The sequence below is a fragment of the Schistocerca serialis genome, chromosome 4 (assembly GCF_023864345.2).
Source record: "Schistocerca serialis cubense isolate TAMUIC-IGC-003099 chromosome 4, iqSchSeri2.2, whole genome shotgun sequence".
Taxonomy (NCBI): domain Eukaryota; kingdom Metazoa; phylum Arthropoda; class Insecta; order Orthoptera; family Acrididae; genus Schistocerca; species Schistocerca serialis.
This window is the reverse complement of record NC_064641.1, coordinates 891,033,670-891,059,482: the sequence shown is the minus strand read 5'-3', so window position 1 is coordinate 891,059,482 and position 25,813 is coordinate 891,033,670. Positions and strand designations below refer to the sequence as shown.

Here is a 25,813-nt window from a genome sequence, read left to right as displayed (position 1 = left end):
GCCTTGGCTGTCTTGCCAAGTCACTACATACATCATCCACTGTTCCAAATTGTCTTCGACATTTTTTACGGGATTAAGGTCAGGGGACTTGGTGGGCCAGTCAATCTTCGATTGAACGCCTGAGTGTTCATCAAACCATGAACACATCCATGCAGCCCTGTGAACAAAGCTGTTGCCATTGTGGAAGACGGCAGTGCCGATAACGTACCGGTACTCATTAAGAATTTTTACAACAATGGGCTGAGAATGATGAAATAGACATCCTGGTTCAAGATCAAACCTGATCCACGTCATGGTACTTAAAAACGTCGCAAAACATCACAGAACCACTTCTAGTCAGAACCCTACTCTCTACACACTCCAGGTTAAATGGTTCACTGCGTCATCGTTGCAGTTGACGCCTTTGATCATTCAAAAGAGTCAAAATCTCGACTCGTCTGACTGTGCTACATACCTACAGTCAGTTTCTGTGCTGTTTGGCCCACTGAACATGTGGAACTTTAGGTGCCGCTGGTCAAGAAGAAAACCAAGGAATCCTTTTAATATTTCTCGGTTCTTGGTGCTGGTGCATTATTAACAGCATTTGTCTTCTTGCTCTCCGATAGTACGCTAGATTAAGATATTAGATACCCCAAAAGTTTGTCTGTGGTAGTCTAAATTTCGATTTCTTGTGTCCTGTAACTCCAGGTTCGTGAATCGTTCTAACACCTTAGATAAACAGTGATGTCATGCTGCCATGTTTGTGATACCATTAACAGATCATTTACAAAGTCATTAGTTTCCGAATTTCCGATCTCAATAAAGTAGCCCAGGCTAATATAAATTTACATTAAGTTTTACGATAAGACAGTGAAACGATAACTTCCGAATGGATGATGATTCTGTTTTCAACAGAATTTTGCCAGTAAGATAATAGGAGATCTACAATGGTTATGTATTTCACATTTGGAAATTTTGGTACACAACCCAGTACACACTGAAGCAATGACCTTGTTAGTTTCTCTGTCGTGTAATACAAGTCGTACACTCCGTCCCGACTTGGCAACTACCAGCAGCAGTCTACAGTAAGGATTATTGAAGGATCGATGACACCCTGCTGAAGCATTCACTTAATTTCTTTGACAATGGCAGGTCTTACTAACCATGGAATTGAATACTGGCTGTGGCGATAGAAGCAGTCTCATATTAAGATGGCAAACATAATCTTTAATTATTCGTGGTTTTTGTTCAAACACCTGGGTAAAATTTTTGTAACGTGTAAAACAGTTCCTTCTTCTAGAAAGGCAATAAGGCATTAGTTTTCACTATTTCGTCTCGATTCTTTTCCTGTATTGATAAACTTTCACTGATGACTTTTGCGAGGTACTCAGCTGGAGGTGTTCGTTACTCTTCACTATTTTCGCTCGAGGGCCTCTGACATGTGCCTACATTGAGTAACGGTAGGAATTCCTGTCGGCTTTGAAACCGATCGTCTTTGAGAAGGCACCAAACTTCTCCCCGCCCCTGTTGGTTAGGATTTTTTGTACGACCATTGTTCTCATGCTGTATTCCCTGCAGACACATTGGGCGATCCACGTTAATACAACAACGAAATGGTCGACCTGTTCCACGGTGTGGCCACGAATACGACAGCTTCTACTTGCGATTCCGCCACGTCTCACATCGACCATCTTTTGCAGTGATTCTGTACAACCTCCTGCCATATAGACACCACTTCACAGCCATTACTTTCGCCATTGCTGGATGGATACATGGTCTCCCAGTACCATTTTCTCAGCATTTTCACACCTCCAATATGAGCATTTTGGCTGCTACCCTCGTAAGACGATAAGTATTTTGCCCATTGAGCTTATGTATGGCTGTTCAATAAAGAATCATTATAATTTCTTCATGGTCATAATTTCTTGTACTAGGATTTTAATCTTGTAATGTTCTGTTAGCTTAATGTGTAACAAACACGCCGTACTGATTTCATTGTTGGCGCTCCTAGTTTCACTGTTGACACTCCTGTCACCCTCCTGTAAGAGGTGGGCAAGCTGAGACATGTTGGAGTATGTGACGCATGACGAACAATATGCGGCTTTGAAATTTTGCTTTCGTCTCGACGAAGCTTCAGCTGAGGCCTTCGCTACCTGGCAGAAGCCCTATGGAGAGTCTGTACTTCCCTGCAGCACAGCCCGAAGATGCGGGTCTACCTGCAGTTGAAGATGACATTAGACAAAGATACGGTGTTCGCTTCGAAGATAGGTGCTACTACTGATGAAACCTGCCTACAGTATTTTGATTTTGAGAGCAAACAGAAAAGCTCATTGTGAAGTTCTCTATCACCAACCCCCGATAAAGCGAACGTAGTTGCTTCTGCTGGGAAACTTACAGTCATCTCTTCTTTTTTATGTTAAAGGAACATTTTATCACCTGCACACACATTAATAACTGGACAATGTTGCAATGATGTCCTGAAAATTTTGCAGCTCCATATCAGGCCCAAAAGAGCTCGTATCCAAGAAACGGGCTGGAGAAGACTCCACCACGATAATGCACGGCCCCATATCGCAAAAATCAATGAAAAGTGTATCCCTCACTTTCTCTATGGTCTGCATTCAGCGCCACTTGAGTTTCTTCTCTAATATGAAGAAAGACCTAAGTGGGAAGCATTTTCCATCATCAGAAGCAGAAGTGAAGGCTCCGGAAGCGATTCTGAAGGGCCTTCCAAACAATGGTTTCCAGCATCTGTTTGCAGACTGGCAGAAACACTGGGACAAGTGCATCGCATCGAAAGGAGACTATCTCGAGGACCATCAAAATTACGAGTATGTCTAAAGGTATATTATTACATTATATTGAAGACCGAACACACCTCATAGACGAAGACGTGGATCCAGCGGCTGGCACTAAGGACACAGGTGGTCTACACAGTATCTGGAAGCTGCAGCGGCGGCCGCCAACCTGCCGGCTCCTTCTTGGAGGCAAAAAACCCGTTCCGGTCACGCCCCGATTGTGGCCGAGGCGGAAAAAACGCCGCGGGAAGAAGCAGGCCGCGCAGATTCTATCGGCCGGCCGGCCCGGAACGCAGCAGTCAGACCGCAGGTCGGCGTTTGTTTTGCGATTACCGCCCCCTCCTAAATACGCCGATAAAGGCCGCGCAGCGGCGCTCTAATTTGGCGCACGGACGCCGATTGTAGTGTTTTCCAATAGCAATTAGGTTCGGCGGCGAGGATATAATTTACGGCGAGTTTACCGGATGGGCGTGGAAGGGAGGAGTTCTGAAGGCAGGTAAGAAAATGAAATAAAGGGGCAGAGCGCTTGCGTTCTCTGGAGTGCGGAACTGGAGAGCTGCGTTTCGACCTTAACTTCCACTGCCGGGTTGCAGTCTTGTGAGGGAGGAGGAGGAGATTAGTGTTTAACGTCCCGTCGACAACGAGATCATTAGAGACGGAGCGCAAGCTCGGGTGAGGGAAGGATGGGGAAGGAAATCGGCCGTGCCCTTTCAAAGGAACCATCCCGGCATTTGCCTGAAGCGATTTAGGGAAATCACGGAAAACCTAAATCAGGATGGCCGGAGACGGGATTGAACCGTCGTCCTCCCGAATGCGAGTCCAGTGTGCTAACCACTACGCCACCTCGCTCGGTGCAGTCTTGTGTATACCTGTTATTGTAGCTAGTGATGGACGTTCAGTGACAGATAGCCTACACATATTTAGCTTACGTCTGACACTTGTGGCCCTAGACCTAAATCACTGACGTCAGAATGTTATAGTATCATAGAACACAAAGCATGTATGATATAATTTGCACCTGTTTTAAATAATGCACAAGTGACGGATTCATGTGCTGGAACACTACACTGCGTAACAGTATTAAATGATGACTCTTCGAAACCTCGTAATTCCAACCCTCTAAGCAAAATGAAGATAATGGAATGTAGTCGAATTAAGTCGGATGATGCTGAGGGCATTACATTAGGAAATGAGACACTTTAAGTAGTAAAGAAGTTTAGCTATTTGGGGAGCAAAATAACATGCTGGTCGAAGTAGAGAAGATATAAAATGTAGGCTGGCAATGGCAAGGAAAGCGTTCCTGAAGAAGAGAAATTTGATAACATCGAGTATAGATTCAAGTGTCAGGAAGTCGTTTCTGAAAGTATCTGTATGGAATGTAGCTATGTATGGAAGTGAAACATGGACGATAAATAGTTTGGACAAGAAGAGAATAGAAGCTTTCGAAATGTGGTGCTACAGAAGAATGCTGAAGATTAGATGGCTAGATCACATAACTAATGACGAGGTATTGAATAGAATTGGGGAGAAGAGGAGTTTGTGGCACAACTTGACTAGAAGAAGGGATGGGTTGGTAGGACATGTTCTGAGGCATCAAGGGATCACCAATATTGGAGGGCAGCGTGGAGGGATAAAATCGGTGACGGAGACCAAGAGATGAATACACTAAGCAGATTCAGAAGGATGTAGGTTGCAGTAAGTACTGGGAGGTGAAGAAGCTTGCACAGGATAGAGTAGCTTGGAGAGCTGCAGTCTCAGGACTGAATACCACAACAACAACAACAACGACGCTTAAGTTTTAAATTTGGCTCAGAGGTGAGTACAACTTTCCTCTCTAATTTTGTATATCCATGCTTGTGATTGGAGACTTGGAGGACTTCGGTCGTTCACTTCTGTAAGACAATAAAACACCTACAACCGTCCTTATGATGTCATTTATTGTATGGCTGCCACTTTAGGAGCTTCAGTGAACCATCTTCAGGCCTTAGTTGACGCTAATGGGGTTAACACGGTGCATCAGTGGCTGACATCTATAACTGCCTACGTGTAAACGCGATGTTGTCTTTCCAACCATCTACTGTCTACATTCCTCTGTAATGATTCAAAAGCGTGGAGCCTGTGACTTCAGCCTCGGGGTTGACGAAACTCCAGACAGCAAGGTGTAGACAGATGCGGAAAAAAGGCACAGATCAAAAGTTCACGTGACGTATAAGGTGGTTTAAAAATATCATGCTGACAACAAATATCACCACAGTTGTGCCCAGTGCCCCCGTGGACTTTCCGATCGTCACACCCTCTCTTGCCCACATTTCATCTCTTCTTTTTACGGCAGTATCAAAGGTTGCTCGTCGCACTGCAAACTGTCGTTTTCGACAGCGAAATTTGTGGGAATGAACGCCCCAGCAGAAGAGGTGATTTCACTGACGCCATTTATACAGCGCACTGCGGCCTTTTCGTGCCTAATCTGAGTGGTGGTGCGACTGGAATGTTTTCCTAGGTGGCTCACAAGAAAATCGCGTGGTTTCAACACTGAACGTTACGGATCTGACCTCCATCGCACAGGCTTCAGAAGAAGACGTGAAACGTGGACAAAAGGAAGTGTGACGACGTTTCGATCGTTTGACACGTCCACAGCAGCGTTGGTCAGAGTTGTGGTGAGGGTAGGCGCCACTGTGGCAGCATTAACGCATTTTACACGCCACGTGAAATTCTGATCTGTGGCCTTTTTCCGTATGTGTGGACACCTTGCCGTTTGAGGCGTTGTCGAGCCCGGGGATGACATCGCAGGGCGCTATGCTTTTGCATCATTACAGAGGAAGGCTGTACGCACCTTTGAGCCAAATTTCAAACTTAAGCACCGCAAAGAGTGTGAATTACGAGGTTTCGAGAAAGTGGTTCTTTAATTCTGTATATATTTTTTAATCCAACCGTTGTGTTTACTTCGTAAAAAGCGATATCTCAGCATATATGCTAAGTTTAATTCGTACTGATTATATGAAGATTACATTTATGAACTTATTATTGTAAAAATTAGTAATTTAGATTAAGCATACCATGATTTCTATTTTTGGTACGCTTTCTGCAACTCCCAAATCTTCTACACAGAGTTTTCCATTGCTCACTTTTAATATTGTGTTGTATTTTCCCATTTTAAGGTTTATCTCCTACACAGAGTGTATCATAGTTAACAGCGAAAACTAACACAGTGAAAATATACTACATAGGTGCAAAACCTATAGTTTAATCATGTTACTGGTTGTTGAGCTCCGTGGTTGCGACTTAAGCAATACAGCAACCAGCCACATTTTTATGTATTTTTATTTATGCTAATATGCGTTTAGGGCTTTCACCCATCTTCAGCTGGCGTAACACATATTTGTTCCTATAGTAAGTACATCGTTAAAACATCGACAAAAATTTGCATCTTGCAGCAGGCCAGCGCAAAATTAACAATTTTGTTTAGCTACGACACCTCGTGAGTTTTAGATTCAGAAGGACAACCAAGATTATTAATTTAATTTGTGGCGTGCTATTATGTCTCAAGTGCCAACGGCCCCTTGCCTCTTTGGTAACACCGGTTCCGGCCATCACCGAAATTAATCGGTGTCGGGCTGCGCTAGCACTTGGAGGGTGACCATCCGGTCTGCCGAGCGCTGTTGGCAAGTGGGGTGCACTCAGCCCTCGTGAGGCAAACTGAGGAGCTACTTGATTGAAAATTAGCGGCTCCGGTCTCGGAAACTGACATACGGCCGCGAGAGCGGTGTGCTGAACACATGACCCTCCATATCCGCATCCAGTGACGCCTGTGGGCTGAGGATGACATGGCGGCCGGTCGGTATCGTTCGGCCTTCATGTCCTGTTCAGGAGGAGTTTTAGTTTTATTATGTCTCAAACTAACAGCAACATGAGTCACGTTTCCTGTGCTATGACTGGCTACCATGGTCACGTGACCAAGGCTGTGACTGGCTGACAGAACCAATCGGAGCAGCCGCCATACTGATTACCGTGTTTGGAAAGCTAATTCGGTGGTTTTCGTATTTATACTTGCGTACTACGAAAATATTCAATTTCATTGACACACTGCATTGAAGATCTCTCCAAAACGTGCCATTTTTAGTACGGCTTGTTGTGTCAAATTGTCGGGAAATGTTGTGTCGGCGTACAAAATCGGTACAAAACAAACTGCACTTTTAAAGTGCCACTCGGAGATTCGGATGGCTCAGTACTGAGCTGCTTTCGGGCTTCCAACAGACAGTGACGTCTCTCGTTATCGAAGTCGCCATATGGCAGTGTAAAGTGTGGCGGGACGCGTTCTTGACGCCGTGGCGGAGCACAGCCTTGTGCAGTTGTACTGTAAACCGAGCGGCCGTGGTGCGCCTGTGTGTGTGGGAGCGGACACCTGTTGGGGCCGCGACCCGGCCATCCGGTGGCTCGCACTTCCGCGACCGCTATAGGCCGACAGCACTTCACACCGCCTCTGCAGAGAGCGGTCGGCTCCCGTCTCGCCCTGCGCACCTGCTCACTGCCCTGTCTTCACACGTTCACTTCATACTCCAGTCTGCTTGCGTAACCAAGTTAACACGGGTTCCACAGCCTTTTTACCAACAAGCATTTCACCATTCACCGGTACACTCACTTTGCAGGAGTTACCCATCGGCAGACTCCACAATTCGAACCAAGAACACCGCAGGAGTAAATACCATCTGTTTAGCGAAGTAGCTTAAATTACGTAATAAAGGCAAGTCCTTCCCTCCAGATAGTAGGGGAAGGCAAGGCAAAGTAGCCAGGTCGGGAAAAGTGGACACTGCATACTTTTTTGTCCTGAACAGTGCTGCTGCCTGCCGGGAAGTGGACAAACTAGTTCTAACATGCACCTTAGTTGTATCTAGTGAGTCTGGTGGAGGAAGCTTGTTCCGCTATTTTTTAATACAGTCCGTTTTGCAACCTGAACCACGCAAGTAACGAGCAGCCCTTAGTGGCTCGCCATCACAGTTTTCTTTATCTTAAATATCTTTGTGTCTAATGCCCTTTTCGCATATTTATTATTTTATAAAACACATGTAAGTACCGCCGGTCTTTCACGATAATTCAGTAACCAAGTTAACACAGGTTCCACAGCCTTTTTTTGTACCAACAAGCGTTTCACCATTCACCGGTACACTCGCTTTACAGGGGTTACTCATCGGCAGACTCCTTCACCAAAGAAGACGAAGTAAATGCTCCACAATTCAAACCAAGGACAACTGCTAACACGAACACTGCAGAAGTAAATAGCATCTGTGTAGCGAACTAGCTTAAATTACTTAATAAAGGCAAGACTTTCCCTCCAGATAGTAGGGGAAGGTAAGGCAAAGTAGCCAGGCCGGGAAAAGTGGACACTGCAAATTTTTTTTGTCCTGAACAGTGCTGCTGCCTGCCGAGCAGTGGACAAACTAGTTTTAATATGCACCTTAGTTATTTCCAGTGAGTCTGGTGGAGGAAGCATGTTCCGCTTTTTTTTTTTTAGTACAAACTTATCTTATTTTCAGTCGTCTTACGTAAGTCACTTACATTATTCTTGTTGTGTACATCACATGTACGTAGAGTAATAACTTTTTACCGTACCAATATTGGAACAACGTCTTTTGGCCTCTAAAAGTAGCTCCTTGTTATTGCTCTCGTTTTGATCATTTCTTCTGGAAACTGCTATTGCCGACAGCACTTCACATCAGAAGATCCAGCCTGCCGTGGTGGCCCAGCAGTTCTAGGCGCTACAGTCTGGAACCACGCGACCGCTACGGTCGCAGGTTCGAATCCTGCCTCGGGCAGGGATGTGTGTGATGTCCCTAGGTTAGTTAGGTTTAAGTAGTTCAAAGTTCTAGGGGACTGATGACCTCAGAAGTTAAGTCCCATAGTTCTCAGAGCCATTTGAACCATTTTTGAACCAGAAGATCAAACGGAAAGCAGCGCGCTTCGTTACAGGATGATTTAGTAATCGCGAAAGCGTTACGGAGATGATAGATAAACTCCAGTGGAAGACTCTGCAAGAGAGACACTCAGTACCTCGGTACGGGCTTTTGTTGAAGTTTCGAGAACATACCTTCACCGAGGATTCAAGTAGTATATTGCTCCCTCCTACGTATATCTCGCGAAGAGGCCATCAGGATAAAATCACAGAGATTAGAGCCCACACAGAGGCATACCGACAGTCTTTCTTTCCGCGAACAATACGGGACGGGAATAGAAGGGAGAACCGATAGAGGTACTCAAAGTACCCTCCGCTACACACCGTCAGATGGCTTGCGGAGTATGGATGTAGATGTAGATGTAGATGGTGTCCGATGGGTAAAGTGGCCACGGTACTCTTCGGGGAAAAGTAGCCAAGGTATTTAAGCAATAACAGTTAGTTACTGTTGTGGGTTGGCAGGATAGCCAACACCAGGTTACTAGAGGAAGCCGAAAGGCACGCGTTTTAGCTCACGCAGGCTGACGTGAGGTCTGGAACAGGACAAGGAAATTAGAATTTAGAAAAACGGACGTAGCTGGTGGAATAATTAACTTTAATCCATTAATGGTGAACGTCGGTCTTGTCGTTACATGATTCACAATATCAATAGCAACTGATAATGGCGCTTTGCTAGGTCGTAGCAAATGACGTAGCTGAAGGCTATGCTAACTATCGTCTCGGCAAATGAGGACGTATTTTGTCAGTGAACCATCGCTAGCAAAGTCGGTTGTACAACTGGGGCGAGTGCTAGGAAGTCTCTCTAGACCTGCCGTGTGGCGGCGCTCGGTCTGCAATCACTGATAGTGGCGACACGCGGGTCCGACGTATACTAACGGACCGCGGCCGATTTAAAGGATACCACCTAGCAAGTGTGGTGTCTGGCGGTGACACCACAGTTACTTCCATACATCACTCTTATTGACATCTAAACTCTTTGATGCACAAATATATCATCCGTCATTTTATACTTTTGTAACGCTTTTGAAATAATTACATTATGTTATTTAAAACCATATCTGTTACGCTAAATTTGGCGTAATAGAAAACGTTTGAGAAGAGTCTACTCCAGCCGCGCGGAGAGGCCGTCGGTTTGAGGCGCAATGTCACGGATTGCGCTGCTCCTTCCGCCGGATGTTCGAGTCCTTCCTCGGGCATGGGTGTGTGTGTGTGTTGTTCTTAGCACAAGTTAGTTTAGTAGTGCGTAAAGTCCAGAGACCGATCACCTAAGCAGTTTGTCCTTTAGACAAATGCTTATACCTCTTATATATTATTTTCTTTTTGAAGTAAACCAGTTTCGTGCGATACCTAATAATACGTAGATTAGCGGTAAGGTTCTATCAGTAACCATGGTTTGGTGAAAATCAAATTTCCCTTGGAGTGGCCACCCCACCTTCCCCTGTACCCGTTAGCTTCTTTTCAGAGTATACTGATAAAATATTCCCGTACTTGTCAATCCTATACAACCGCTCGATCAATGAAAGATCCGTAATTAAAGCCTGGAAAAATGCACAGGTTACACCAATGCTTATGAAAGGAAATAAGGGTAATCCGCTGAATTACAGTCCCATATCACTTACGTCGATATGCGGTAGTATTTTGTCACATATACTGTCTTCGAATATTATGAATTACCATGAGGAAAATGATCTATTGACAAATAGCCAACAAGGTTTCAGAAAATATCGTTATTGTGAATCACAACTAGCTCAATGTTCGCAATGTGTGATGACTGCTGTCGACAGGGAATCTCCGGTTGATAAATACATATCAAAAAAAGTTTTGCATCACCTCTGTTCCGAGAGTTACGGAATCTGTACAGAAAATTGGTATAGTGTTCAAAATAAACATAATTTCCGCCCTTTCTATTGCTCATGAAAACCACACATTGCATGTTTTACCACCATACACCGAGACCTCCAGAGGTGGTGGTCCAGATTGCTGTACACACCGGTACCTCTAATACCCAGTAGCACGTCCTCTTGCATTTATGCGTAACTGTATTCCTCGTCGCGTACTACCCACAAGTTCATCAACGCACTGTTAGTCCAGATTGTCCCACTCCATAACAGCGATTCGGCGTAGATCCCTCAGAGTGGTTGGTTAGTGGGTGACGTCGTGCATAAACAGCCCTTTTAAATTTATCCCAGGCATGTTCGATAGGTTTCATGTCTGGAGAACATGCTGGCAACTCTATTCAAGCGATGTCGTTATTCCGAACGAAGTCATTCACAAGATGTGCACGATAGGGGCGCGAACTGTCGTCCATGGAGACGAATGCCTCGCGAATATGCTGCCGATATGGTTGTACTATCGGTCGGAGGATAGCATTCACGTATCTACAGCCGTTACGGCACCTTCCTGTGATCACCAGGGGCGTACGTCGGCCCCACATAATGCCACACCGAAACAGCAGGGAACCTCCACCTTGCTGCACTCGCTGGACAGTGTGATTAAGGGGTTCAGCCTGACAGGGTTGCCTCCAAACATGTCTCCGGCGATTGTCCGGATGAAGGCGTATGCGACACTCATCGGTGAAGCAAACGTGATGGCAATCCTGAGCGGTCCATTCGGCATGTTGTTGGGTCATCTGTACCGCGCTGCACGGTGTCGTGTTTGAAAAGATGGACTTCGCCATGGACGTCGGGAGAGAAGTTGCGCATCATGCAGCCTATTGCGCACAGTTTGAGTCGTAACACCACGTCCTGTGACTGCTCGAAAAGCATTATTCAACAATATGGCGTTGCTGTCAGGGTTCCTCCGAGCCATAATCCGTAGGTAGCGGTCATCCACTGCAGTACTAGCCCTTGGGCGGCCTGAGAGAGGCATGTCATCGACAGTTCCTGTCTCTCTGTATCTTCTTCTCCATGCCCGAACAACATCGCTTTGGTTCACTCCGAGACGCCTGGACACAGCCCTTGTTGAGAGCCGTTCCTGGCACGAAGTAACAACGCAGACGCGATCGAACCGCGGTATTGACCGTCTATGCATGGTTGAACTACAGACAACGCTAGCCGTGTACCTCCTTCCTGGTGGAATGACTTGATCTGATCGGCTGTCGGACCCCTTCCGTCTAATAGTCGTTGCTCATGCATGGTTGTTTATGTCTTTGGGCGGGTTTAGTAAATCAGACTGCATGCTACTGGAGTGTCGCTTCAGTTGTGCGACTGGACTCGTGATTCCCTGTTAGAAAGGTAATAGACGGAAACTTATCGAGTAAAACAGAAGTGATATCTGGCGTTCCCAAAAGCCGTGGTATAGACCGTTTTACCTTCCTAAGCCATATAAACAGGTTAGCAGACAGTATGAGCAGCCTTCTTAGATTGCTTGCGGATGATGCTGCAATTTACGTTCTAGTGAGGTCATCAAGAGATCAAAACGAATTCCAAAATCACTTAGGCACAATATGTGTATGGTGCGAAAATTAGTAGTTGTCTCTGAATAAGGGAAAGTGTGAGATCATCCACATGAGTACTAGAAGAATTCCGTTAAATTTCGGTTACATGATAAGTCACACGAATCTAAACGCTGCGCCGGCCGAAGTGGCCGTGCGGTTAAAGGCGCTGCAGTCTGGAACCACAAGACCGCTACGGTCGCAGGTTCGAATCCTGCCTCGGGCATGGATGTTTGTGATGTCCTTAGGTTAGTTAGGTTTAACTAGTTCTAAGTTCTAGGGGACTAATGACCTCAGCAGTTGAGTCCCATAGTGCTCAGAGCCATTTGAACCATTCTAAAGGCTGCCAGTTCATTTCACAATTACGGACGATTTAAGTTGGAACGATCACGTAGATAATTCTGTCCTATAGGCAAACTGAAGAATGAGTTTTATTGGCGGATCACTTAGAAAATGCAACAGGTTCGAATCCTGCCTCGGGCATGGATGTTTGTGATGTCCTTAGGTTAGTTAGGTTTAACTAGTTCTAAGTTCTAGGGGACTAATGACCTCAGCAGTTGAGTCTCATAGTGCTCAGAGCCATTTGAACCATTCTAAAGGCTGCCAGTTCACTTCACAATTACGGACGATTTAAGTTGGAACGATCACGTAGATAATTCTGTCCTATAGGCAAACTGAAGAATGAGTTTTATTGGCGGATCACTTGGAAAATGCAACAGGTCTACTAAAGAGACTGCCTACACTTCGGTTGTCCGTCTTCTGATAGAGCATTGTTGTGCCGTATGGGATCCTTACCAGGTGGTATTGATGGAGGACATCGAAAAAGGCCGAAGAATGGCAACTCGTCGTCCACTGTCTGATGATTGCTATCATTAAAACAAAGGCATTTTTCGTTGCAGGGAGAACTTCTCACGAAATGTCAATCACCAACTTTCACCTTTGAATGCGAAAATATTTTGTCTTCGCCAGCCTATATTGGGAGAAATGACTATCGCAATAAAATGAAGGAGCCAGAGCTCATACGGGAAGGTTTAAGTGCTCATTCAAAAATGGCTCTGAGCACTATGGGACTTAACATCTTAGGTCATCAGTCCCCTAGAACTTAGAACTACTTAAACCTAACTAACCTAAGGACATCACACACATCCATGCCCGATGCAGGATTCGAACCTGCGACCGTAGCAGTCCAACGGTTCCGGACTGCAGTGCCTAGAACCGCAAGACCACCGCGGCCGGCAAGTGTTCATTTTTCCCATTCGTAGCTAGAGAGTGGAATGGTAGAGAAACAGTCTTCTGGAAGTGTTTCGAAGAGCCCTCTGCCAGGCACTTGGGTGTGAACTGCAGAGCAGTCACGCAGATGTAAATGTAGATTGTGTGATGTTCAACAAAAATTTCTGCTGTCAGACGCCAATTGCACTTGGTTGGATGTAATCTAGGGGAATGCTCCTACAAAAGCTGCGCAACGTCAGTTTACCACCAGAACTTCCCAGCAGAAAGTGTCGATTACAGGATACCCTCGCACATAGGTTCGTTTGTTCTGATCAGAATGTAATTTGGTCGTAGACGATGAAAAAATTAGCTTTAATTACCAGAACCTGCCCCATCACCGTAGATTTCAACTTCGGTTTTAGGCAGATTGGCTCGTGTTCCCAGGCAGCAGATATCGGTCGTTGCGTATTTCACTCACTACTCGATAACCACAATCATTCCAGGCGTACTGAACTTTCACTCCTAACTGCAACTGCAACATTGGGTCATGCTACAAAGGTGTAGCAGAAAATTCGTTCAACAGTTACAAAAGGTTTTAATATTCTGTGTATTGACGAGGAATACAGGTTGAATTTCGACGAGAACCGACGATGCCCTTGGGGTGCTAATGATATTTGCTGAACCAGAATGAATATCTGAATCCCGAAAGAGGGACGACCTCTACCCCTTTTCCATTTTGAGCATAAAGGACTTTAATTTAAAAAATTAAGTATTTAAAAAAAAGAAGACAAGGAAAAACAGCAGTGAACTCTATAGTGGGGCAAGCTAGTCATAGAAGGCATGTTTGGAGAGAGACAGGGTGGGCTGTAGGGGAAGATGGGAGGCCTACTAATTACGACCTCCGTCACTTCACTTCCGATCTCACTTTCTTCCCTCGTCAAATCCCTTGGTGCGAAATGTCCTCGGAACTGTTACCAGTCGAGCAACGAAAAACTACAGCTTTTGGTGAAAATTCGGTTTAAAAGCCCGAACAGGCCAGTAGCGGATATTGATAATTATTTTATTTCAACAAAATCTCTCAGCTCCGTGCGGATAATGGGTTTCACGCCTAATGGCTGTGGAACCCAAAGTAAATAAAAACTCTGATATCGGTAGTTTCCGATTATTTTAAAATCAAACTACGTAAACGAACCAATTTTTGAAGACTATTTGTGCGAGTAAATAATTAATTACAGATTGGAAAGGGGTTTTGTCTGGAAGGGCTAGGAAACCTTCAGAAAACTGTCAACTGTGTTTTAATGTACAGATTCAGTACTGGTTATTCAACGACTTGTCCGTGGAACGGTCGTTTGTAGCGACTGTGAATGGATCTGAACTAATGAGTATACTTACTTTACTAAAATTTAATATTCACGTAACTGAATGTCTTGAAGTTTGCTCCGTTGTCTTCTTACACAGGTAAGGAAATCCGCAAGTTTTGTTTGCTCGAAGAACACTCACTGATACTAGAATTCTGGAAGTGTCGTGAATATCTAAGAAATCAAATACATATGTACACTTTTATTGTTTATATTTTAAGTCTTCAAACATCGAAATAGTAAAACGGAAGATTCATTCGCTTCCGTGAGCTGTCAACTGCAACTACATTGTCTGCTTTGTAGGACATAACGAAACACGACTTGTCTCCATTGCTCCACTAATCCGTGTCAACTGTTCACGATGAGAAAGTACAAAGATACCATTAGAAGCAAAGACGTTTACATCTTTGTTAAAGACATTAATTGATAAACATTTAGCAAACCTGGGTAGATTTAAATTTAAGATTTTTACGTTAAATCTTCAAAATTTATTGTAAACATATATTATAAAAATAGTTACGTATGAAATAATTAATTGTGATTGGTATGGTTTTCTAAGAATTTATAAATTTGTAACATGAAATTACCGTCTGGTTCCATAAACCGTAAACTGCGTCTGACAATAAGTACGCGACATTTGGACGACGTTCTATATTTTTTGACCGGCATTACCACACAATCGATTCTTCCGACACATTCATATCATTTCCGCACATTGCATGCAATGTACGAACTTCAGACCGAATTTCCTGCGTTCGTACTCGTCCAATCAGAGAACACTGGCCCCAGCGACCGGGTTTCTCACTGTGCTCATTTGTTTTACATGAACCGCTCTGCAGGAAGTCTTGCGACCCCGGGGCATTTGTATACCGTGTGACGCTCTCAGAACATACATACCGTTCTTGGAGGAAGTCGTGAACCGTACCAAGGCTGGGCAGACATGCAGAGAATTGCAGTCAAAAACTAGTGCGAGTAGTTGATACGTAGTTCACACGCAGTCTTGAAGAAGGAAAAAAGTCCAATCGCTCACACGTGTTCGATCTTCCCTTTATCGAGTTATGGTAAGAAATAATAACTGACGAACACAGCAATTTGCTCAGCAGTCGTATGATTGGTCACACAGCTGGGGAGGGCAGGTGTGTGTTTAATGTCACGTCTTTGTCAAAATAGTTAAATACGGAGCATTTATTCTGATGGCCGTGCATCAGCAAGAAAAGAACGTAATTTTTGGTCGAATGAGGTTTTGGACTACCTCCGACTATTACACTACTGGCCATGAAAATTGCTATACAAAGAAGAAATGCGGATGATAAACGGGTATTCATTGGACTCATATATTATACTAAAACTGACAACATGTGATTACATTTTCACGCAATTTGGGTGCATAGATCCTGAGAAATCAGTACCGAGAACAACCACCTCTGGCCATAATAACGGCCTTGATACGCCTAGGCATTGAGTCAAACAGAGCTTGGATGGCGTGTACAGGTACAGCTGCCCATGCAGCTTCAACACGATACTACAGTTCATCAAGAGTAGTGACGGGCGTATTGTGACGAGTCAGTTGCTCGGTCACCTTTGACCAGACGTTTTCACTTGGTGAGAGACCTGGAGAATGTACTGGCCAGGGCAGCAGTCGAACATTTTCTGTATCCAGAAAGGCCCGTACAGGACCTGCAACATGCGGTCGTGCATTATCCTGCTGAAATGTAGGGTTTCACAGGGATCGAATGAAGGGTAGAGCCACTAGTCGTAACACATCTGACATGTACCGTCCACTGTTCAAAAGTGCCGTCAATGCAATCGAGAGGTGACCGAGACGTGTAACCAATGGCACCCAATACCATTATGCCGAGTGATACGCCAGTATGGCGATGACGAATACACGCTTCCAATGTGCGTTCACCGCGATGTCGCCAAACACGGATGCGACCATCATGATGCTGTAAACAGAACCTGGATTCACCCGAAAAAATGACGAATTGCTATTCGTGCACCCAGGTTCGTCGTTGAGTACACCATCGCAGACGCTCCTGTCTGTGATGCAGCGTCAAGTGTAGCCGCAGCCATGGTCTCCGAGCTGATAGTCCATGCTGCTGTAAACGTCGTCAGACTATTCGTGCAGATGATTGTTGTCTTGCAAACATCCCCATCTGTTGACTCAGGGATCGAGACGTGGCTGCACGATCCATTACAGCCATGCGAATAAGATGCCTGTCATCTCGACTGCTAGTGATACGAGGCCGTTGAGATCCAGCATGGCGTTCCGTATTACCCTCCTGAACCCATCTATCCCATATTCTGCTAACAGTCATTGGACCTCGACGAACGCGAGCAGCAATGTCGCGATACGATAAACCGCAATGGCGATAGGCTGCAATCCGACCTTTATAAAAGTCGGAAACGTGATGGTACGCCTTTCTCATACTTACACGAGGCATCATAACAACGTTTCACCAGGCAACGGCGGTCAACTGCTGTTTGTGTATGAGAAATCGGTTGGAAACTTTCCTCATGTCAGCACGTTGTAGGTGTCGCCACCGGCGCCAACCTTGTGTGAATGCTCCGAAAAGCTAATCATTTGCGTATCACAGGATCTTATTCCTGTCGGTTAAATTTCGCGTCTGTAGCATGTCATCTTCGTGGTGTAGCAATTTTAATGGCCTGTAGTGTAACTAATGCCTTCGCCACCTGTGCGTGTCCCTCCTAAGGGTCTTCGGGCGCATTTCCTCGCTTTTTCTGGACATATCTGGAGTTTCATTTTTGCAGTGTGCAGCTGGAATCGGCTCAACAAATACCGCCCACCACATCTTTCTTGCGGCTCTCAATATCGACGGAAAGCTTCGATTTGTTTCCCGCAACAAACAAAATTATTTTTGAAGCGGAATTTTAAGTGCCCATTCGATAGAGCGGACTCATTTTAGTCTGGTGCGATATTGGTTTTATCGGAATGTACTAACAAAGTACAGTAAAACACAAGTAATAACCAGTTCTCCAGCATCGACTGGGGAGCGCTGCTGTATGGTGGTAGTAGTCATTACTGCCCTTGTTAATGCATACCGGAATAACGAGTACGCACTAGACTAACAAACCGACACCTTCCGTCGATACAGAGCGTCGCAAGAAAGACGTGGTGAGCATTATTTGCTGGATCGTTTCGAGCTTCGCCCTGCAAAAAAAAAAAAAAAAAAAAAAAAGGACCGAAAATACGAGCCGACGCACCATAGAAAATGCCTCTGACGGGTCATAAGACGGAGACCCGGTATAGGCAGTATGTAGCGGGCATAAGTGCAGATACTTTTATACGAGGTACCTCAGTATGTGTACACGATATTGTGTTCGTCGTTTTTTCTCTGTGTCAAACAGTCCTCCTACAAAATCTCACAAACTTTACTTTGCTACTAGATGTTTTCTGCATGGTCGTAACTGCACCAGTAAATGGACTACGCCTTTGAGTATAGACTGACTGTTTTGCATCCATGCTGGCACACTTCAGCACCTGACCTGTGCCCAGGAGAGGTGACAAGCCATGGGACACCTCCTAATGTGGTGTCTGACCTCTTTTTGCCCGCCGTAGTGTAGCAACTCGACGTGGCGCGGAGTCAACAAGTCCTTCGAAGTCCCCTGCAGAAATATCGAGCCATGCTCCCTACATATCCTTCCACAAATGCGCAGGATTTTCTGCACCAACTGACCTCTCGATTATGTACCGTAAATGTTCGACGTGGTTCACATCGCTCGATCTGGTTAGCCAAACCATCCGCTCGAATTGTCAGAATGTTCTTCAGACCAACCTCGAACAGTTGTGGCCCAGGACATGACGGATTGTCATAGATAAAAGTGAAGTGCATGAATGGCTACAAATGGTCTCCAGGTAGCCGAACATAACCATTCCCAGTCAGTGATTGGTTCAGTTGGATCAAAGGACCCAGTCCATTCCATCTAAAGACAGCTCACACCATTGTGGGGACACCATCTGTTTGCACTATATCTTGTTGCCAGTTTGGTTCCATAGCTTGAAGATCTCTACATCTACGTCTACATCTACGTGATTACTCTGCTATTCACAATAAAGTGCCTGGCAGAGGGTTCAATGAACCACCTTGATGCTGTATCTCTACCGTTCAAGCCGGCCGGTGTGGCCGTGCGGTTCTAGGCGCTTCAGTCTGGAACCGCGTGACCGCTACGGTCGCAGGTTCGAATCCTGCCTCGGGCATGGATGTGTGTGGTGTCCTTAGGTTAGTTAGGTTTAAGTAGTTCTAAGTTCTAGGGGACTGATGACCACAGATGTTAAGTCCCATAGTGCTCACAGCCATTTGAACCATTTTCTACGGTTCCACTCTCGAACGGCACGCGGGAAGAACGAGCACTTACATTTTTCTGTGCGAGCCCTGATTTCTCTTATTTTATCGTGATGATCATTTCTCCCTATGTAGGTTGGTGCCAACAGAATGTTTTCGCAATCGGAGGAGAAAATTGGTAATTGAAATTTCATCAGAAGATCCCGTCGCAACGATAAACGCCACACGCGAATCCTTCCAACAGCTCTTACCAATTGAAATCGGGACTCATCTGACCAGACTACGGTTTTCCAGTCGTCTAGAGTCCACCCGACGAGATCGCGAGTCCAAGAGAGGCGCTGCACGCTATGCCGTGCTGACAAGCGCAGACACTCGCATCTGTCGTTTGCTGGCACAGCGAAATTTTGTCCCACTGTCCTGACGGATACCTTCATCGTACGTCCCACATTGATTTCTGCCATTATTTCACGCAGTGTTGCTTGTCTGTTAGCACTAACAACTCTGTAGAGACGCGGCTGCTCTGGATTATTAAGCGTAGGCCGCGGCCACCGGGTTATCCGTCAATTGGGTTATCCGTCAATTCCCGTCGTTGTGGGCGTAATCACATGGGGTACCTCACCAAATACTCACCTAACAACAACTGACAGCTCCGCCAATGGACTGTTCTTTTATAGCCTGTGCACGCGATACTACCGCCATCTTTATATGTGCATATCGCTATTCCATGGATTTTGTCAACTCAGTGTATTTCATGCAAGAGCTAAAAAGTGAAGAAATCTTTACAGTTGTAGAGCATATGAAAAGTTACCTCTTTGAAATGTTAGAAGAATATTCATGTACTTAGATTTAGTGTTCATTTCATTGGGACTCAGTCAAGTTGTCGCTATAGGTGTGAACAAGCAGAAAAAAATTAACATACGTTGCTTCACAAATTATTTCGGTAATTGTCTAAGTATGCAGATTCATGAATGGTTACTAATGTCTTGACAGTTGCACCCACCATCATCCAAGGAGAAAGTTTGCAATATCTGCGCATTCTGATCATATGGCTGACTTTAAGAACTGAAAGTAGGGTACTGCATAAACTTCGCATTACGTAACATTATTAATCACACGAGGTGGACGCAATAGAACTGGCCCCGAAAATATTTCGTGTGCTTTAAGGTAGGCATCTCACCGCAAATCATCCACACCTGGAGCGGATAATGTAAGTTGGCTGGCTATCTTAAGGAGCATGAAATATTTTCCCGGGCAGTTCTATTTTGCATCTTGGGTCATGTGTTAATTAGCTCGTCTCAGAAATAGTTCAATGGGGATCAGTCTCCAGTCAAAGGGTTGGTGCTGTGTCGCCTCCTCAGCTACTGAAGTATTTACGCAATTAACAATGGTATTTGAGAAATCGTCCTGCGTGTATGTTTGTTTCTTAGTCCTTTACGACGTGCCAGTTTTCCGTGCTTCATGATGCTGTTTGGTGTGTTGCAGAGTTCGTGCACCGAGGAGGAGATGGGCCCCGAGAGTTAGCACAGTGTGACCCAAAGCGCGTCCTGCGGCCCGCCGCGGCAGGACTGCTGACGTCACCTGTGACGTCGCCAGCTGCACTCGCCGTCCTCGCCCTTAGCACTGCCCGTGTGGCTTACAGTAGAGGCTGTGACTAATCTGGAACTCCAGGACCGGTCTCCAGTTCCCTCGCCACTTCTCCAGAACGAGTACACCCATCAGCAATGATTGTCGTCACATCCTAGAAATACCGTGCTTTACTCGTACAGTCAATTTGAAATCTTATTTGGTTAGCCATCTAAGTTTCCCCTCTTCAACGAAAAAAACTAAAAGGTATCATTCTTGACTCCGTTATAAGTTACTATGTTAACTTCTTTTATTCTCTTATTATGCACACTGCCTCCACTGTAATTCACTCCAATTTTAATATTTGTTGGAAATGTCTTTCGAAATATTTTGTTGATCCCGTCACTGCAGCAACCAATATCTACATGCAAATACGAAATTCCTGGTTTTTAGCGTAATTTGAAAATTAATTGCAGTGTTATCAATGAGTTCCATCAAACGTGATAGCAAACTGCATACTACTTTTTATAGGTTACATATTTTGAAGTTACTGAGGAAATCTTTTCTTCCCATTGGGGAATCAGTGTGCTTCTGAGAAAGTCATGGGAATTAAGTCTAAGGATTTTTTTTTTTTTTTTTTTTTTTTTTTTTTTTTTGCACAAGTAGATATTCTTGGTATACATTTTCTGGCAGTTCACAATGGAATGAAGTGACCAAAAATTATCTTGTTTCTGTGACCAAACTGCCTGTAATCCATTACATAATTACTGGGTTGACTGAACATTGCTATTGTTATTTGTGTAAATTTGTGCCTCTTTGCTATTAGGAGAACATGGATACAGTGCTAACTTGAACATTAATAGAAGGTATGAATTCAGCTTAGCTACTGAAGAGTAATTTTGCGTAATTTGTAAATGTGCAAAGTACATCCCTTGGGAGGTAATGTTACTGACAGAAATTCTATGACTAATTGAACTGTGTTATAGAACTGTAGAAATGGCAGCATGTAAACATGTACTGCTGTTCGGTTTTTTAAATGAAAAATAAAATGAAAAGCAGATTACAGTATTACATGTCGTTTCTACAGTTTATAAAAGTTATGAAACACAGTCAACCAAAAATATTCTAATTTGTCAGTGTCTGTCAGTTACTCTTACATTTTAAATTCGAGTTACAGCGTAATTTTCCAAAACAGCTCACATAATTCCCTCTCCAGTGTCACTAATGCTATTATAAAAAGTTAAAGTGAGGAAACAGATAATTATATATTATGTAAGAGTTAAAATATTTGCTGGGAATGACTTATTAGAAGTGAAGAATCGACAATAGTACAACTGGGTAGCTATTCGCTACTTAACTATAGTCTCCATGAATCACTATACATGTGGCAGGTAACGAAAGACTTATGCTTGATGTGAATGAAAAAGAACACTACCTTTTATTTTACTGTGAAATTTTCAAATCTCTTCAGGTGACTAGGGCATTTAATGCACCTAGGAAAAGGAAACCATTAGGAGTACATCATAGCAGAGATACAAGAAGAAGACTATTATTTATAATTTTTGTGTATATAATGAAATTTATAAAAATATGTAAAATGATAGATAGAGCATTGTATATTAAGACAGATATAGAAAGCAATATAATGTATTTAATGGGATAACAAATAAAGCTTAAACAATGAAAATCTTCATACTGTCTTGAAATTTATTTCATATTTTTCGAACCACATTTTCCAGCTTCATTATATTTCTGGTACACACAACAAGTATGCAGGGAAAGTGACAGAAAATTACTGCATACCCTATAAGAAACTAAATAATAGATTAATGAAACAGAGACAAATAAATGTTTTCAGACAGTGTACATCCGCCTGTGATTCTGCTGTAGGCTGCTGTTAAATTGTTTGACAATGACATTTACATATCTTGGTGTTCATTGATGTATCCAGTGTGTGATAAAAAGGTACAATCTTTCAGGAGATACTTCTCAACATAAAAGAACAACATATTTTGCATGGAAATATGTCCACAGATGGTTTATTTTGGTGTCAGAACACATTTTCTACAACTTTTCTTAGTAAATGGAACTTACATACGCTAATTGATCAAAATTCACTCTTCCTTAAACCTGGTTATGTTACAGTACCTAGCTATGATGCCAGTGTTTTGCGTCCGATTTTGAGCCCGAAAGATGAAATTAGCAATGGTTTCTTAAAGAGTACCATACCTGTTTAGCTAGATTATGTGCTTTAATGAACAGGACAAAATACGAGTTCGTACTTGATGTAGCTCCTCCTCATTTGAGTGTTAAGCAGTCAGCTTCTAAACAACAGATTCTGTGCCAGGTTGATAGCAGGAGGTAGGTCATTTCCTTGACCTCCGCATTCTCTGGACTTGATCCCACAGGATTTGTGTTTTTGACAGAATCTGGACGTTCTTCAGTGTTGAGGGCTGGTTGGACATGCAGAGAGTGCCTATATCTTAGAAGAGAAAAACTGTATGTCAAACTACGAACAATGTCCCAGGGATAGACCAGTGCATCTGAGATGACTGTTCAACGTGGATAGACCGATAACAGTTGGGTTGCACCTGGTAAATGCTTTGGTTGCCGAAGTTGCCTGTGGCTGTGTCACAGATGAATCAATAACTCGACCCCTGTCTTACACCAAATTTTCCAAATGCACTCTTGTTTAAATTTGGTTAATTCACAAGCCTTAGATTCACTGAGACGAAGAGCAAAAATTTAGATGGTAACAACAAAAAGCGTTTAGACTAATTTTCAGTCATCACTCTTTTTTGTCATTCATTTAACGTCTTCTGGTGTAATGTAAATAAGAAGCTGTTTATGATGGCACAGAAATGCTGAACTACGTTTGAGAAAACAGAATCTGAATTTATTTGTGTTTGCAAAAGCAGAAATCCCACAGTACTCAGACTGTAGCAACTGTTTCACTTGGAACCATCCCCAAATTGCTCATTTCTGGAGGCAAAGCAACAGAACAGTATTAATGTGTCTCATTTCACGCTAGGTGCTTCTTCTGTCACTGATGATAAGAATCTATTTTTCTGTTAACACAGACATTACCACTGGGTATGATTAAAATATTCGCTGGTGTGTTAAAAATATAAAAATTATTGGAGTGGCAGTACATATTTTTCTTCCGAGCTACTTAAGAGTGGAAAACAATGACATATAATTTTTTTCCTGTAGTCTTGGACGCAGCATGTCATTCTCAATGGAGAGAAATTTTCAGGAGTAAATATAACTCAGAACAGAAACCTAAGGAAGTGTAATCGGATCGTGATATATATATATATATATTATGATGAGGTGACTTACCGAACGAAAGCTCTGGCAGGTCGATAGACACACAAACAAACACACAAAATTCAAGTTTTCGCAACAAACTGTTGCCTCATCAGGAAAGAGGGAAGGAGGGGGAAGACGAAAGGAAGTGGGTTTTAAGGGAGAGGGTAAGGAGTCATTCCAATCCCGGGAGCGGAAAGACTTACCTTAGGGGGAAAAAAGGAAAGGTATACACTCGCACACACGCACATATCCATCCACACATACAGACACAAGCAGACATTTTCCCACGTGGAATGTTTCCTTCTATTATATATATATATATATATATATATATATATATATACGGACCATACGGCAAGAGAAGATCCCTGACAGTTAAAGTGGCCAGCTTTAAAGAGAATGCCTTTTGTTCATTATAACCTACATATTCACTTAATAAGAGTTCCGATATAACATAAAACACTTTTAGTTATGGCGTAACACTGCTTGAAACTATACCTCTCTCTTCGTACCAGTAATTTTGCGTATTAGTTATTACATCATGTACTGAAACTTGTGTAGCTGCTTGAGTAAGACTAAGAAAATAATGTGTTCATTAATGTTATCACTAATTACATATACATACCCCTTAAAACTGACTTTTTCCACATCATTTCGATAAAAGTGATCTATGGAACATGTAACTAACTAACATTCGTTTTCATTTTTCATTTTAAAAATTATATCTAAAATTACTTATGGTCAAAACCACTTCTTATTCGCAGCGACATAATACAGTGATGGCTTCCGTGAACTAATCCCATGCTGAACTTGCCTTTTGAGAGTTTCTATAAGGAGCATTTAAAAGCAGCTGATGTCATCATCGTAATCTTGAACAGTTTCCAACCATGTTTGGAACATAAATCTCGCCATCTAGTCCTGTTTGTCCACCATCTTTCTGTGTTCACTCTGGTCCAATCCTCGCTTCTTTTTTCAGCAGACTCCTCTACACTATCCAGCCATTTATCGTCAAGTCTTCCTGTTGATCGTTTCCTTTGCATCACCAATTCATGGGTCTTTTTGGGAATTCTATTGTTTTTCATACTCCCTAAGTGCCCATTCCATCTTACATTTGATATTTATGTGCTGCTGTGCAGGGGTTCCTCTTTCACTGTTTCCATTACCCTTGCATTACTCATACTGGGTCTACTTGTTACACCTCTGCAACTTCTGATGAAGTTTAATTCACCTGTTTGTTATCTTCGCACATCTCATTTCTTCCTTCGTTACCCATGTTTCAGAGACATAGGTCTGTACCGGGATTTAGTAACTTCTACACATTTCAAACTTTTTTTTTTTAACTCTTTGTTCCAAATCAGCCTCCTATCATTTCGCCTGTTTGTCACATTCAGTGATCTCTTTCTCACTTCTTACATTTTCGTCTATCTCACTTCCCAAGTACGTTAGATTTTCACCCTGCTTCAATTTTTCACCTCCAGTCCTTATTCTAGTTGCTTTATCTTTCTTTGTAGTTGTCACCAGGCTCTTACATTTGTTTGTATAAAATTTCATTCCATACCGTCTCACAGTTTCTTCCCAAGCCTCAAGTTGTTCCTGAATTTCATCCTCCCCGTTCCCCAGGTCATCAAGTCATTTGTGAACACCATTGCTTGCCAAATTCATAGTTATGCACTTGCAGCTGCCTTACTGCATATATAAGGACAACAGCTAACCTTCCAGGTTTGAAGGCATGCTGATGCTCTCACAATTTGTTCTCGACCCTTGTTCAGATTCTGTTCTCCAAGCTCTTTTCGTACACGTTGGAAAATTGCGGCATCGGTGTGTCTCGCCAGTAGTTTCTACAATCCTTCCTGCTCCCTTTCTTGAATACAGGGACAATTAGTGCCCTCTTCCAAACTTTCATTCCACCCATT

The 25,813-nt window shown here is 43.5% G+C and overlaps 1 long non-coding RNA gene across 1 annotated transcript in view; it reads left to right on the top strand.

The window, feature by feature from the left end:
• The window catches only part of LOC126473564 (uncharacterized), a 37,294-nt gene extending 15,015 nt beyond the window's left edge, over positions 1–22,279 (top strand). Inside the window, exon 2 of the long non-coding RNA XR_007586489.1 lies at positions 20,508–22,279. This is a non-coding gene — a long non-coding RNA (uncharacterized LOC126473564). The remainder of the gene's footprint in view (positions 1–20,507) is intronic.
• The last annotated feature ends 3,534 nt before the right edge of the window (positions 22,280–25,813 follow it).